The sequence below is a fragment of the Ruditapes philippinarum genome, unplaced genomic scaffold, assembly GCF_026571515.1.
Source record: "Ruditapes philippinarum isolate M1 unplaced genomic scaffold, ASM2657151v2 ctg2943_1_1_1_1, whole genome shotgun sequence".
NCBI lineage: Eukaryota > Metazoa > Mollusca > Bivalvia > Venerida > Veneridae > Ruditapes > Ruditapes philippinarum.
Window position 1 is genome coordinate 29,203 of NW_026864979.1, and position 15,244 is coordinate 44,446.

Here is a 15,244-nt window from a genome sequence, read left to right on the forward strand (position 1 = left end):
AACAAGCCAGTAAAAAATCATTGTAATAAGAAAAGTAGGTATGACACGTGGAAAAGATGTATACCACGAAACACTAGAATGTTTAATTTATATGCTGATTTGTCATGTGACCGTTTTGCAAGTACCGCAACTTCACAATAAGCTACATAAAATCGACATGTCTTGTCTCGCCCATCAACTCGACATATGTTTCGGACTCAAATGAACCAGTGGCTTGATTATATATGCATTATACATATTTCATATGTTCATTTATATATCACCTTCGGACAAATGGAAGTATATTATCAAAAATAAATGTAAAATTCTTAAAAACACCCTATTTTCGGTTTTGCAGCGGCACGGGCTACCTCTTGCTTTTGAATTCTTTACATCACAGGTACCCTCTAATTTAACACACGGGTACCCTCAAAGCAGGACATAAACTTTTATTTGCGTTAAACGTTAAGCATGTATTATTTTCTATTTTAATGTACGTATATATACTATGTGTCATACTACGGACTTCTGTTATTCACAAATGTGAATATATAATATAGAAGAACACATAAATTTGTAGACTTATGATGCTTAATCTTAGAACTGGTCAGTGGCAGGAATAGCCTGTCTTAAGAACTGCCCGTTCAAGTCGAATTCCGACTACCTGTATTAAAAAGTCTTATTCGATCTTTCGCGTTTCTTGCTTCTGTACGTACAGTGTTAGGACGGGTATCCGTGTATCAAAAACATTAAATAAGAGGGTACCTGTGACATAAAAAATCAATAGCAAAGAGTTGGCCTGTTTCGCTGCAAAACCAAAAGTAGGGTGATTTTATTAATTTTACATATATTTTTGACTAATAACTGCAATTTTCCTGAATATTATGTATAAATGAACATATGTTATATGTATGATGCATATATAATCAAGCCACTGGTTCATTTCAGCCCGAAACAATATGGTCAAGGTGATGGGCGAGACAAGACATGTCGATTTTATGTAGCTTATTGTGGGGTTGCAATAATTGAAAATGGACAAACTGCAATAAACACTCGAAGATAAAACATTCTAGTGTTCCGTGGTATACATATTTTTCACATAACATACCTCCTTTCGTCATTTGAAGCAAGGAGCATTAGGTGGATTATTATCCATCGCTGGTTTGTTTTTAGCAAAGAATAGCCTGTGCATGTGCATAGAGGGTACTGTGTGAGTAGATTTCGCAAAGAGGGTACCGATATGGATATGCACCGTGAATACGGAGCTTCATCATTATATGATCCATTCCATTGCAAGACAGTTTTCTAAATGACAACCTTTTCACTAGGTATTATCTGTTTATGTTGTATTTGCTTACATGGTCAAAGTAATAATTCGTACGGGTAAGATATAACAAGTAATAATTCGCACGGGTAGATGTAACAGACAAAAAATACCTTGCATATTAAACAAATATAATAGAACTCGCTCCAACGCTATGATAGTTATTTGGCGGCTTTCCGGCTTTACTGATGCAGAGAGACCTCCGATGCCCCTCCTTTCATAATTTCAGGTACAAACGGCTCCCAGATAGAACCACCGATGTTAAGTAGCTGGGTACCTTCCTCACATGTAATGATTCAAAGTCCCTGCCGGGAGAGGCAAGATGTTTGAATTCAACGATCTTAACCACTCTGCCAAGGACGCCAACATTTATGGGTTTGGGAATTATCTAAAACGAGGTACAGGTATGTGAAATTAAACGCTCTTGATAGGTCTATAAATGTATAAAATTAATTATTTAAAACATAAGCATAATTTACTTTATAATACATGTATTTTTCACAAGGTTTCTGACGGATGTTTTTTTTTACTGACTGCGATGCTGAGGAATTATTCTAAGTTACAAATTAGATTTTATGAATTATTCAGTTGATTGATAATTTAAAAAATGATAAAGAATAAGAAAAAACAATATAATATATTGAAAGATTCACCATAATTTACTGACTTTTCCAGTTAATTTTTTACTTATAATCGTTGGTCAATATGACAATTGAATTCTTATAATCTAATTTACATAAAAAAATTATGCGCAATTTCAATAAAAAAAAGCGTAGTAGCAAAAAAACTCAATATTAAAATAGCACACAAAACACACACAAAAAAAGAAAAGAAAACAATATTCATAAAATATGTAAAAAAAATAATAAAATAGATATTACAATTATTTTATAGTAAAATAATTATGCTCAACATGATCAACATGGTAATATGTGTAATATTTTTACGTAGTGTGAACAGATGCAGATGGTGCAGTTAAATATTTTTCACTACAACTTTTTCATTTCTTAAGATATCAACTTCAAACTTCAAATATATGTTCCCTATCATCAACCACATCTTATGTGGCAAGGTTCACAACTCTAATATTTTCATATTTATCTCCCTTTGAACTTAATTTTTTTTCTTCAAAAATATCAGTTATACTGTAACTTCTATACTTCTTAAGGTATCATCTTCATACTTCAAGTATATGTTTCTTATCATCAACCACATCTTATGTGACAAGGTTCATAACTCTAGCATCAATATATTCATATATATCTCCCCTTGAACTTAGAATTTTCCTCAATTTTTTGTGATTTCTTTATTTCTTAAAGGATTATCTCCATACTTCTTATCATTAACCACATCCTATGTGACAAGGTTCATAACTCGAGTACCAATATTTCAAGCTTTACACCCCCCCCATCCCCCATTAACTTTTTGTTTACTTGAAAAATGTTATTTTTACTAAAACTTCTTTGGTTTTCTCAAACTTCAAATACATATTCCTTGTCATCAACCAGATCTTATCTGACAAAGTTCATAACTCTTGAAGCAATATTTACAGAACTATCTCCCTTTATAACTTTCTTTAAGAAATATTATAATTTTTACTTTTTAAGGTTCTACTTCAAATTTCAAGTATATATTTCTTATCATTACACACACTTTGTGTGACAATGTCCATAACTCTAGTGAGACTATTTCCAGAATTTCTCCCCTTAAACTTGGAATTTATGTTAACAACTATAGCTTCTTGTCATTAGAAGAAGTATATTAATATTATAATTGATTTTTCTTTCATAGTTTTGTCTGCCTTACTGCGTCCAGTATTTATTAAGTCAAGCATCGCTGTCTTCTGTGACAGCTGTTGTTACAATTAACAGGCAATAAATTTACTACCAAAAAGCACGTTGTCCTATCGACTACATTTGAAACTATTACCCCCACAAAGTAGCGAAGTAATTTTGCACATATGTTGTCAATGTTTAGTATGGTGTTTGATTTGTGCCATTCGTGTTTTGCCCCGCGACCACGCCAAGCGAAATGTCGAGAATTAACAAAATAAAATAGGCGCGAAACACGAATGACACGAATGACACAAATCATCAACCATAGTTAAGTATACTTGATGGCACAAATAAATGCTATCAGACTTCATCACTGTACCTACATTCCACTTTACTTTTGTGATCTACGTGGAACAAAAGACGATTCATATTTTCTTTTCTTCCTTAACCTTTTTATTATTTTATATTTTATTTTCAAGTTTTTAATAAAGTGTAGAGCCCGCCTAAATTTGTGATGAACACGAACATATAATGGTTACCGTAGAAAAAAAAAAGAAATAATTATTTTTTTCGTAATGTGAAACCGCGTGAATACCTGATTATTCAACCTATAAGCGGTTTCGCTGAATAAGTAATATTTTATAACCATATTAAGGACACGTTTAATAAAAGAGGTAATAAATAATATCTTATCAGTAATCTTACAAAAAGGAAACCCACTGATTTTCTTTTCAACTGGATAAACATTTTGCATACATATCGATTACAGCTGCAGTTCGACAGCGTATTTACCATGAGAAGCTAGTTCAATCCGCAATAAACAAGTTTTAATAGATTTGAAGTATAGAACACCCATTTACAACTAAACTCGTTGCTAATGGTAAAAAATAAATCAACGGATTTAATTTAAAAGATACGCACATTGCACATATATCACAAACCGTCAATGTGGGCCGCTTTACAGTGCTCGCGAACGCAATTTCAAATCATTGACGGCGGTAGAACTGGTTTGATATCAATGCAGTTATGTTAACCATCATCTTCGAGTTAATTATTCTGGAAAGTGGTCAGTGTGGATCTTTCAATATAAGTAAAATAAGAAAATCAGCATTTTTTTAATAAACGTGCTGAATTTGTGTCCTTGATTTTCCCAGCTTTGAATTTGGAGCGATCTGTTTCAAATTAAAGGACTTTCAATGTTAAAAATTCTCAAGACTACCAGTCGTAAAGAGCCTGGTCAAACTGCCTAGAGGTCCGGACTACCTAGTCAGGATTTATACTCGTGCCGCTAAGTTTAAATATTTGAATTATATAAGTCGAGAATATGGAAAAATTCGTAAAAAATAACTTTATTGTTTCAGATGATTATATGATTATAATGTTAATATTGAATAATGTTTTTTATCTTAAATACCATTGGACCGAATGGCTTTAATAACTGTTTAACGTGCAACATCATATCTAATCAATCACTAAAACATTTGCTTGTTTCTTCCCAGACTTATTTGAGATCATATAAGGTGGTCACTGTCCAAGTCACATAACTCTTACAATGAATTTGACACAATTTTGAACTTTGTGAGCTTAGTTTTGCACGCAACATCAGTCTTCAATACTACTAAAGGAAATGAAAATGTGGTCATAACTTGAGATCACTTTCTGGTATCTGAATTGTGAAACGTCGGAAAATTTTGAACGCAAAAACATAATTTGAGATAACTATTCATGGTGCATAACTCTAGCAATGGTTTGACTGACTAATAGCCCTTTGTTTTGCAAGCAACATCAATCTGAAGGTGACCATAAATACGTCAAATATTCGAAACTTCAGAGGGTGTTCACTTGAATCCCATTACATGTCTTTATCATAACCGCTAGTCATGTCATGATCAAAGATCAATAGATCTAGCATAAATTTTGTGTACCATTTGTGAACTTCAACAAATCTTAATTAAAGCGTTGCATGCATAGTCAATATTCAAAATTATTTATGGTATCCGCTTTAAACTAAATTCATGTTTTAGGAATTTTATTTCAGGTCACTTTCCAAGACTTCTGTCTGATATGGATTTTGAATAAGATATGGTTCTTTATCCAGTTCGTTACTATGAGATGTAGTGTTCGAGATGGAATTTTCCTCTCTGTTAATTACTACATCATCCAGGCTTTTTTAGTATCAAGCACTGAGAATATTTGAGTGCATTGTCCTACTGACAACTCTTGTTTTATAAATCTATCACAACATATAGTCTGGTTTATTTGAAATTGTATTACATTTTTCATTGTACATACACACACAATGTAACTATGATTATGAATATGTAAGAAAAAGGGTAGAAAACGAAATGTGTTTTCTACAGTTGATTACAGTTAAGTCGTTGACGAATTTTAGTTCCATTTCAACAGAATGCTAAACAATACGTTGTTCAAACTAAGTTAGTTTGTAAGTAAGATCACTTGAAGGCCGTCGCGACATCCATGAGGATTAATTCCTTTATAAGTTTCGTTGTACCGCCTCTTAGCTATTTGCTTTGCATAACCAAGTTTACATAAGTTATAAGCTAGTAACGCCACATATTTATAATAAACACTCGTATTGTCCATGAAAATGTTGGCATAAATACTGATACCGTCTGCCTTAAGTTCATATTTAGTCAGAAAAGCAATATACGCAATGACCTCTAAGGAAATGTCTTTAGCTTCATTTGATGCAGCATTTATCTGTTCTATTCTCTCAATCACTTTCCCTAGTTCTCTTTGCTGATGCAAGGAAGTCATTTGATTTTCATACTTCACTGCATGTGATGACTTCAATGTATCAATCAATGATTGTACTTTAAGGTATCTTGCAACATCATGCAATTGTAATACCTTTTCTACATTTGGTAATGTGCCAAATCGGAGAAAATTCAAGAGGACTTTAAATATTTTAGCTTCAGAATCAATGAAGAAGAATCCTTCAGAATCCTTATGTTAAACATCGTGTTTCGTTAGTATGGTGGCAAGTTTACTTCCGGGATCCTTCATTAATGTTTTGGCTAATGTTGTCATACGTGTTCCTCCAACATTAATTTTAACCTGTGTTCCTAAAATATAATTATGTGTTGTTATATGTGTGTTTGTGTCAAGATATATCAGTAAAAATGAAATAAAGCACAAAATAAACAGGGAAATGCTGCAAAATCCACATATTGTTGTTAAAGGCACATTACTCGTATGCTTCAGAAATGGGTAAATATTTGCTTCTTTAAAACATGAGTTTTAAGGTTTAAATAAAGGCTTTAGGGAATGTTGTAAGCAATCTTATGTAGCAAATAGTGCTGCATTTGCAATTATGTATCATAAAAGTACATGTATCAAAGAAACCCCCAAAAACAATGTAGTATTTTTACTTCTATACAAAGTACTAAATAACAAAAACTGTACTATAATTACTTAAAGGCCGCAGAATCAAAGATGATTCAGGATGCTGACATGCAAGTGAGTAAATTTTGGAAACTATTAGAGAACACAGGGAATGAAAAGCTTTGAGAAATAAGCAGAAAAAGTAATCCTTAGGCATAATGGGCTTTTTTAGCTATTTTTATTTGCTTGAAACAAAAAAGAAAATGAAAGAAAATACATATTGATCCGTTACATATACAATCAAAGTTTATAATGCACTATAAAGTTAAGATTCATTGTTAATTTGTTGAGAATACTCGAAAAAGTTTTATTTCCCATACCAGTGACGCCATTTTGATTTTAAACGATCATGCACCCCTTATGACTCAAGATAACAATTTTCCTGATCAGCCGGGAGTGGGGGGGGGGGGGGCAGAGGGTGGACATGACAACAAAAGAGAACGACAAATAATCATTTGACATACTGGCAGGTTATATTTGACTCATAAAGGGTTTGTGTGTTGTTTCAATTCGATAGAAAGATTTGCATATAATAGCAAACAAAGACAAAAATTTCATAAAATAAACACTGCTTAGCAAAACATGAAACTAATATGCTTCAGAATCAACTGCAAAATCAATTGCATAAATTAAAAAATGTAAAAATATATAAAGATACATTAACACATGTCAAAAAACATGATACAATTCTGTCAAAAGTTCGAAATTAAAGAAAAAGACAAACATTTATCTATTAATGTCCATTTAATGCTGATTTTCAATGTTTTTTATCTTTAAGTTTAAACATGAAATGGCAAAGATTGTAACATATGAATGTATGTTATGTCTGAAGACCTCTTTATGTCGAGGTATACCTAGATCGGCAAAGCGATATCTTTAAATAATAATACTATTGCTTTTCTCATTAAAATTATTGTCATTTCAATCTTATTATGTTGTTAATCGCAGAATGAAGGTAAATGTTTGTTTCAAGCTGTATATTTTTTTTTAATTTTCCTTTTCAAACATATAACCAGGCAACACGCTTTGAACAAGCAACAGCTTGAAAAATAAATTTAATGAAAAGAAAATACTCGCATACTGGTTTTTAATACAGAAACAATAGACGGAACATTAATCAAAATATAGGTTTTCATGTTAACAGCAATAGCATGTTAACAGCAATATTAGATAGGTTCTGGTATGAAATACCGACTTTTTGAAGCTTATTATATCAATTTTGTCTGATATGTTTTGCTAGAAAAGTGTTATCATTAAGTTGTTTCAGGATGTTGTACAAGTATAATCAAATGTTAAGTGGATTTTCCAATCTTAAAATAATTATAATGTTCTTTATCAAATATAATTTTTGTCATACCTTACTACTATACATATATTTGGCTAGTCTTCTTTGCTTATAACTTATTATGAAATATGCAATATCTTTTTTTCTTGATTTATTTACTTTAGAAAGAGAATCGTTAGAATTTCCCTTGTTTACGACAATATAACAAAACCGACCACCAGCCACTAGTCTGAGGCTAATGCACACGCCTTCGACAAGATTTATCACGAGCTTCCATGTATGATGTATCTTAGACAAAATCTAATTAAGAGCACTAAAACAGCATGGATCCTGATCAGACTGCGCGGATCACATCGAAATGCATCAAGGCAAATTTTTTCAACTCAACTTGTAATATGTATTTTCAACATTCCGATACTGGTGTACTAATGGTGACGTATTGATGATGATGTACTGATGATGATGCTCATGTTCTGATGCTTATTATAATGATGTTGAAACCGATAATGGTAGTGATGATTGTGATGTGATGATGATTTTGATTGATGATGAATATGATTATGCAGATGATGATATATTGGTGTTGAAGATTAACTGAGGCTAATATTCTGACAATTATGATGATGATGATGATGATGTACAGAAAACAGAGATGCTAATCAACTTGTAATGATAATGATGATGATGATTTTGTACTCGTAATGAGAATGATAGAGATGCGTTGTTGTTGTTTTTGATTGATTGATAATAATGATATTTATAATGATGTACAGATAATGAAAAGTATAATGTTGATGATGTGTATAATATTGTACTGATTATGATTATTTTAATAATGAGTATGATGATGATGATGATAATGAGGAAGAGGAGGACGACGATGATGATTATGATGATAGAGATGATGATTATGATAATGATGGTGACAATTACAAACATAAACTTGAAGAGCTTTATCCATCAAAATTGGGCTCTTGACCTATACTAGCATACGAGTATAGTTTTCGTAAAGAAGCAGTACCCGTATTTTTCGTCTAAAGCTTGATTTTTCATTGCATTCTTCAAAATTGATATCAAAATAAGCAGATGCATAAACAAGACAAAATCTAATGTGTAAGTTCGGCAGTACGTATAAAAAGTTTCATTTTTAAATCACTTTCACCTATGCGTTGTCAAAACGTGACCGTGTTAATATTGGGGGATTCCGTCCTTGCGCGCATGTGCAAAAATACTTAAATGTGAAGCCTAGCTGTTAAAGGGTGACAAAAACCTGAATTTTGATCTATATTACTATATTAAATAATTGTATGGCTTTACTGAGTAAAAATGCATGTGAATGCGTTTAGGAGAATGGTACCGGGTAATAGATACCAGTGTTTAGTCAACGATCTATATCCTGATCACCTACCTTACTCTGTGAAATGGTCTCTTTAACAATTATAAATGAAAATTAGGTCCGATATAACAACATATTAAATTTATAATGGGTTATATTACATGTACGGGAACTTCTTCTCTTCATACAAAATAATGGATTATTTGGGTACCCCATATGAGGCCTCATTACTAAGGGTTATTCTATGTTTAGAACATAATGGAATTTCCGTAATTTGTGTGACGAGCCGAATATTGACGTGTTACATTCAATTTTTCAGTGAGAGAGCGTAATACAAAATAATTTTTAAGTAACTGCAATTTTTGTACGGAAACTGCTCGCATGCCAGTACAGCTCCCCTTTGTCTTGGACCTAAATTCGATGCAATTATAGTAAGGTGTCAACAAAAAAAGCTCTTCTGAGGGCTATATTCGTTTACAGCTATATGCACAGTAACAAAGGCACTTGTTATCTTCGTAAACATCATTATATTGCTTGTCATTTTATAAATTTTAATTGCTTTTTTTGTCGATATAACGGACGCGTGAAAATTACATAAATAGGAAATTTGTAACATATTCATATTTTCCTGTATAGACTTGATGATATTCATCTACATGTAATTTTTTCTTTATTAGGGGCAGCACATCGTCTAGAAGTGACCTTGACCTTGATGGAAGACTGCAAAACATTTGTTTGATAATGTATCAAAGTGTACAATATTATTTTATAGGATAATAAAGTCGTGTCACAAGCATATTAAATGATGCTATCTGTTCGAAACATTTTGTTATCGGAGTTTTGATCTGAAAGCATGATGTTCAAAAGACATACACAGACTATGTTTTCCAAATGTTTTACACTTTTATTCTGCCAAATATGATAACAATATATAAATAACACATGGGTTTGTGGGTAACAGTAAAAATATCATCCCGAGGAAAATACTGTTACCCGAGGTATAGCCGAGGGTAACAGTATTTTTACGAGGGATGATATTTTTACTGCTACCAACAAACCCATGTGTTATATATTTTATTACCCCGAACAAATACTGTGATGATCTGTATTTGTAAACTATATCTAACTGTAACAAAAATAAACCAAGAGTAGCAGTAGCTAAACTGTCCTTACCTTGCAAGTTTTCAGTGTACTGTAGGCCTACTTGAGAAGCTGTTTTTCTTTTATTCTTTAAGCAACCTTAGCTAGTGATGATATCTTCCAATCATAAACATACAATAAGCTGTGTTTTATTTAGAAAACAAAACACTAACCTATTTATAAGGTTATGATCTGTGAAATCTGCTCCTTCTGTATCCAGAATATTCTTCGCATGGTTTTTGACAAAATAACGATGATTTCCCACAGATGTCTGTCCACCAACTCTATCCAAAACGTTTCACCGGTTAAAATTGTTAAATAATCCTTTGTTGTATGCTTAAATCGTCTTGACACATAATTACTCACATTGCAATTACTTCCCTTGAAAACGGATGTTTACTTTTTGACTATTCAACAAAAAGATATTTTATACGCGAAAAGAACTAAATTTTATAAGAGTCATAGTTACTTTGGTGATGCCCTAGGCCTTATCGTCGAAAATAAGACTGATTACTTTTTATTTTATTTAGAAAATAGACCACATGACCAGATTTTATACTGTTAAAAAATACTGTTACCTATGTAACAGTACTAAACTCTTAGTCACGTGGTACACTTGCATTAACAGTAAGAATAACTCCCAGAGGCCTATGGGAAATTAACATTACGAAAAAAGTGAGGGGATTCTTCTTATTATTCTTCTTCTTATTATTATGATGCACTTTTTCCACAAATGGTATCGAAGCCCAGGTGAACGTTATCTGGTGCGAGTTAAAGTCCTTGGTCCTAAAACCTTACAAAAGGAAGGGCAAGTTCAAGCTTACTAGTTGGTCAAACTTGATATAGAATACAATATCAATTGTTGGTCAGAATGCGATAGTTGATCTTTCAAAATGTTAAAAAGTTTCAAGTTTCCTCATAAGTCAGAGTCCTAGCAGTTTGCAAGCCAACTGGTTGATCAAAGTGAATTAATTTAATTGCTTTGGTTATTTAACATTTTAATAGCTATACATTCTTTATTAATTAATTTATTTATTAATACTGTTACTTTCCCTAGTGATTTCACGCTACAAAGGAGGTCATCATTGATATCACACTAGGAATTATAAATCGTTACCAACAATATATAAACATATTACATTAAAATCTTAATATATTTTATATCTGTTCAGTGTACGATCACGAAATAATTTATTCATTTTTAAAAGCTTAATCTTACGTTTCTTATTAATTCTTTATATTTTATATTTACGATAAACCATGACAACTATATTTATCGTATTGTATATTGCGTCTATTATGTTCAGGTGTAATGAGATTTCTCGTCACGCATATTGCCAACATACGTTCCATACGAGCTTTGATGGTAATGTAAAGTTATTAACGTGAACGGATAATATGCATTGAACCAAATCTTTAAAGGCATTGATGTTGGACAACAACTTAAGCGGGTGTTAAGGATTTTTTTAAAGGTAAACTTATATACTTTTATTTATTTATTTTTGTTTTGTTTAAGGAAAGTGAGATTAATATAGGAAATATTAGCATTTTTACAAAGACTAGAGTTAGGGGTCACCATTCTATTATTTAGGGTTATCTGGCATGGAAATAAACACAATCAGATTGTCATTTAACTAAACTTTTTTGTCAATCATAATTTACAAGATAAAGGTCTTCTGCAAAGACATTTTTTATCACGAATCAATGAAATCTTACATGTTATTTTGGGATTTTTGTAAGGTTTTAGAAAATGCATCTATTTTTCTGTACGTCCAAAACGTTGACATTTTGAAATGATCGCGAAATCAGAATAGAGATGAATTTCGTATTTTTCTAAAATTCCTTTATATGTGTATACAAATAATTCTTGCAATAAATGGACGTGCATTTTATTTAAATATACACTTACAATTATAATCTTGATGGACTTTTAAAATTTGACACTAATTTTGGTTGGCATTTTAAAGTGATGTATCATTTTTTTTCTAGTTGTGGCAGGATTGCACCCGAATAGCACCGCTGAATTCTTTTCAATGAAAGTCTTTTCTACAACATTTAACAGGGAAAGAACCTTAAATCAATTAATATAGAAATGTAACCTTTCTTTAACATAGCTAGAAATAGAGAAATTCATGACCTTATTGTTTTAATTTGTGTGACCGAAAGTGCGGTAGGTTGTCTGATGTTAAAAATTGCATGCATACCTGTACAGAGCGCTTTGGAGTCAAAGTTTCAATTCAGAGAAAGGTGCTTTAGTTTGGTACTCTATCCAACAGGAACCATATAGGGTAGGGTAGAGCGAGTGATATATCAATCACGCGAAGAAAGCAGCGTGAAATGTAAATTTATTGTCATAAAATGTAGAGAGAAATTTTGAAAAAGTGATACGCTATATTTTATTAATGATCAACATTATTTTTTGTCCAATCACATTGTAGTATTTTTCAAAATTCTGCTAAGTCTAAGTATAGGTTAGTGTTTAATAATACGTATTAACATAAATAATTGGTCAAGCCTGCCGCAGGCAGGCGACCAATTATTTTTGTTAATGCGTATTATTAAACATTAACCTATTTAATGATCAACATTATTTTTTCAACAAAAAACAAGGCATTTCTCTAAATCACTGATAGCTCCGCCCTTTCGCTCTATAAGATGTCTACACCTTGTCAAGTTTCTAACATGGCACATTTAGATAAGCTTAATAAATGGCCCTTTCAACATATAATCAGGCACATTTTTATTAAAATGTCACAGAATTTTTACCTTTATCTACAGTAAGACTATAATATCTGAGAAAAAAAACAGTGATGCGATTAGGTAAAAACAATGAAGTTAATGAAATGTGTATATCCTTTTAAAATAAATGGAAAATGTGAGAAAAATACATAAGAGATTATTCATTAATACAAATTCGTTATTAGGTTCAAGTTATTCACTAACATTTAAAATCCCTATTGATTTGCTCATTTGAAAAACAGTTCATTTTTCTTATTTTTCTGTGTATCAATTTAGGTTTACAGGTGGAAGCGGTCCATTTACAATGAGTTTTCCAGCCAAAAAAATCTAATCATTGTATTCTTAGTATCAATGATTGTTAATGCAGTTCATTCCTATCAAGTGAAAAAATTATGTTTTGGAAAATATAAGGAGACATTTTTCATAGAGTTAAACGGATATAAAAAAGTTACTATGTAATCATTTGTCTCTGCGTGCCCAACATGTATTATCTATGTAATAAATCAATTGATTGTATCCTCACATTTTGACCTCGACTAATTTTTTTTATGTTGGCATTGTTTTGCTAACCTTGACATTTTACAATTCAGAGTGTAAACCATACTTCTAACTCCTCCCTAATATAATGCATTATTGAAATTTGTTAGACTGCGGTTAGACGACAGATTAAGTGAATTTTATTTAGTTATTACACATAAACCAAAGTTAGACTTAGCAGAAATTTGAAAAATACTACAATGTGATTGGACAAAAAATAATGTTGATCATTAACTTTGGATAATGTATATAAATAAAATTTACTTAATCTGTCGTCTTACCAGTCTAACAAATTTCAATAATGCATTATATTAGGGAGGGGTTAGAGGTGTGGTTTGCGATCTGAATTGTAAAATGTCTAAGGTTAGCAAAACAATGCCAACGTAAAAAGAATAAGGCAAGGTCAGGTATTTCTAAATGTGAGGATGCAATCAAATAATTAATTACATAGTTAATACAAGTGGGACACGCAGAGACAAATGATTACATAGTAACTTTTTATATCTTTTAACTCTAAGAAAAATGTCTGTTATGAATTGCTGACTGTTTTAAACTTAATATTTTCTAGAAAAAGTAACCAAAACATTATTTTCTTTCACTTGATTGGAATGAACTGCATTAACAATCCTTGATATTAAGAATACAATGATTACATTTTTGGCTGGAAAACTCATTGAAAATGGACCCCTTTCACCTGTTAACCAAAATTGACACACAGAAAAATAATAAAATGAATTGTTTTTCAAATGAGCTAATCAATAGGGATTTTAAATGTTAGTAAATAACTTGAAGCTAACAAATAATTTGTATCAATTAATAATCTCTAATATTTTTCTTACATTTTCCATTTATTTTAAAAGGATGTACACATTTCATTAACTACATTGTTTTTACCTAATTACATCGTTTTCCTCTCTGTTTTTCCCCACATATTTAATAGAAACACAATAGTCTAACTGTAGATAAAGGTATAAATTCTGTGACATTTCAGTAAAAAATGTATCTGATTATATGTTAATGATCAACATTATTTTTTGTCCAATCACATTGTAGTATTTTTCAAATTTCTGCTAAGTCTAACTTTGGTTAATGTGTATTATCTTAATAAAATTTACTTAATCTGTCTTCTAACCATTCAACAAATTTCAATAATGCATTATATTAGGGAGGAGTTAGAGGTGTGGTTTGCACTCTGAATTGTAAAATATCTAGGTTAGCAAAACAATGCCAACGTAAAAAATATTAAGCGAGGTCAGGTGTTCATACAATCAATTAATGTATTACATAGATAATACATGTGGGGCACCAGAGACAAATGATTGCATAGTAACTTTTTTTTATATCCTTTTAACTCAAAGAAACAGTCTGTTATAAATTGCTGACTGATTTAAACTTGATATTTTTTAGAAAAGTAACCAAAACATTTTCTTTCAGTCGATAGTAACTGCACTAACAATCCTTGATGAAGAATACAATGTTTACATTTTTGGCTGGAAAACTCATTGTAAATGGACGCCTCCACCTGTAAACCTAAATTGACATACAGAAAAAAAGGTCAACTGTTTTTCAAATGAGCAAATCAATAGGGATTTTAAATGTATGTGAATAACTTTAAGCTAACCATGAATTTGTCTCACATTTTCCATTTACATGTATTTTAAAAGGGATTTACACATTTCATTAACTCCATTGTTTTTACCTAATTGCATTTTTTTCCTCGCTGT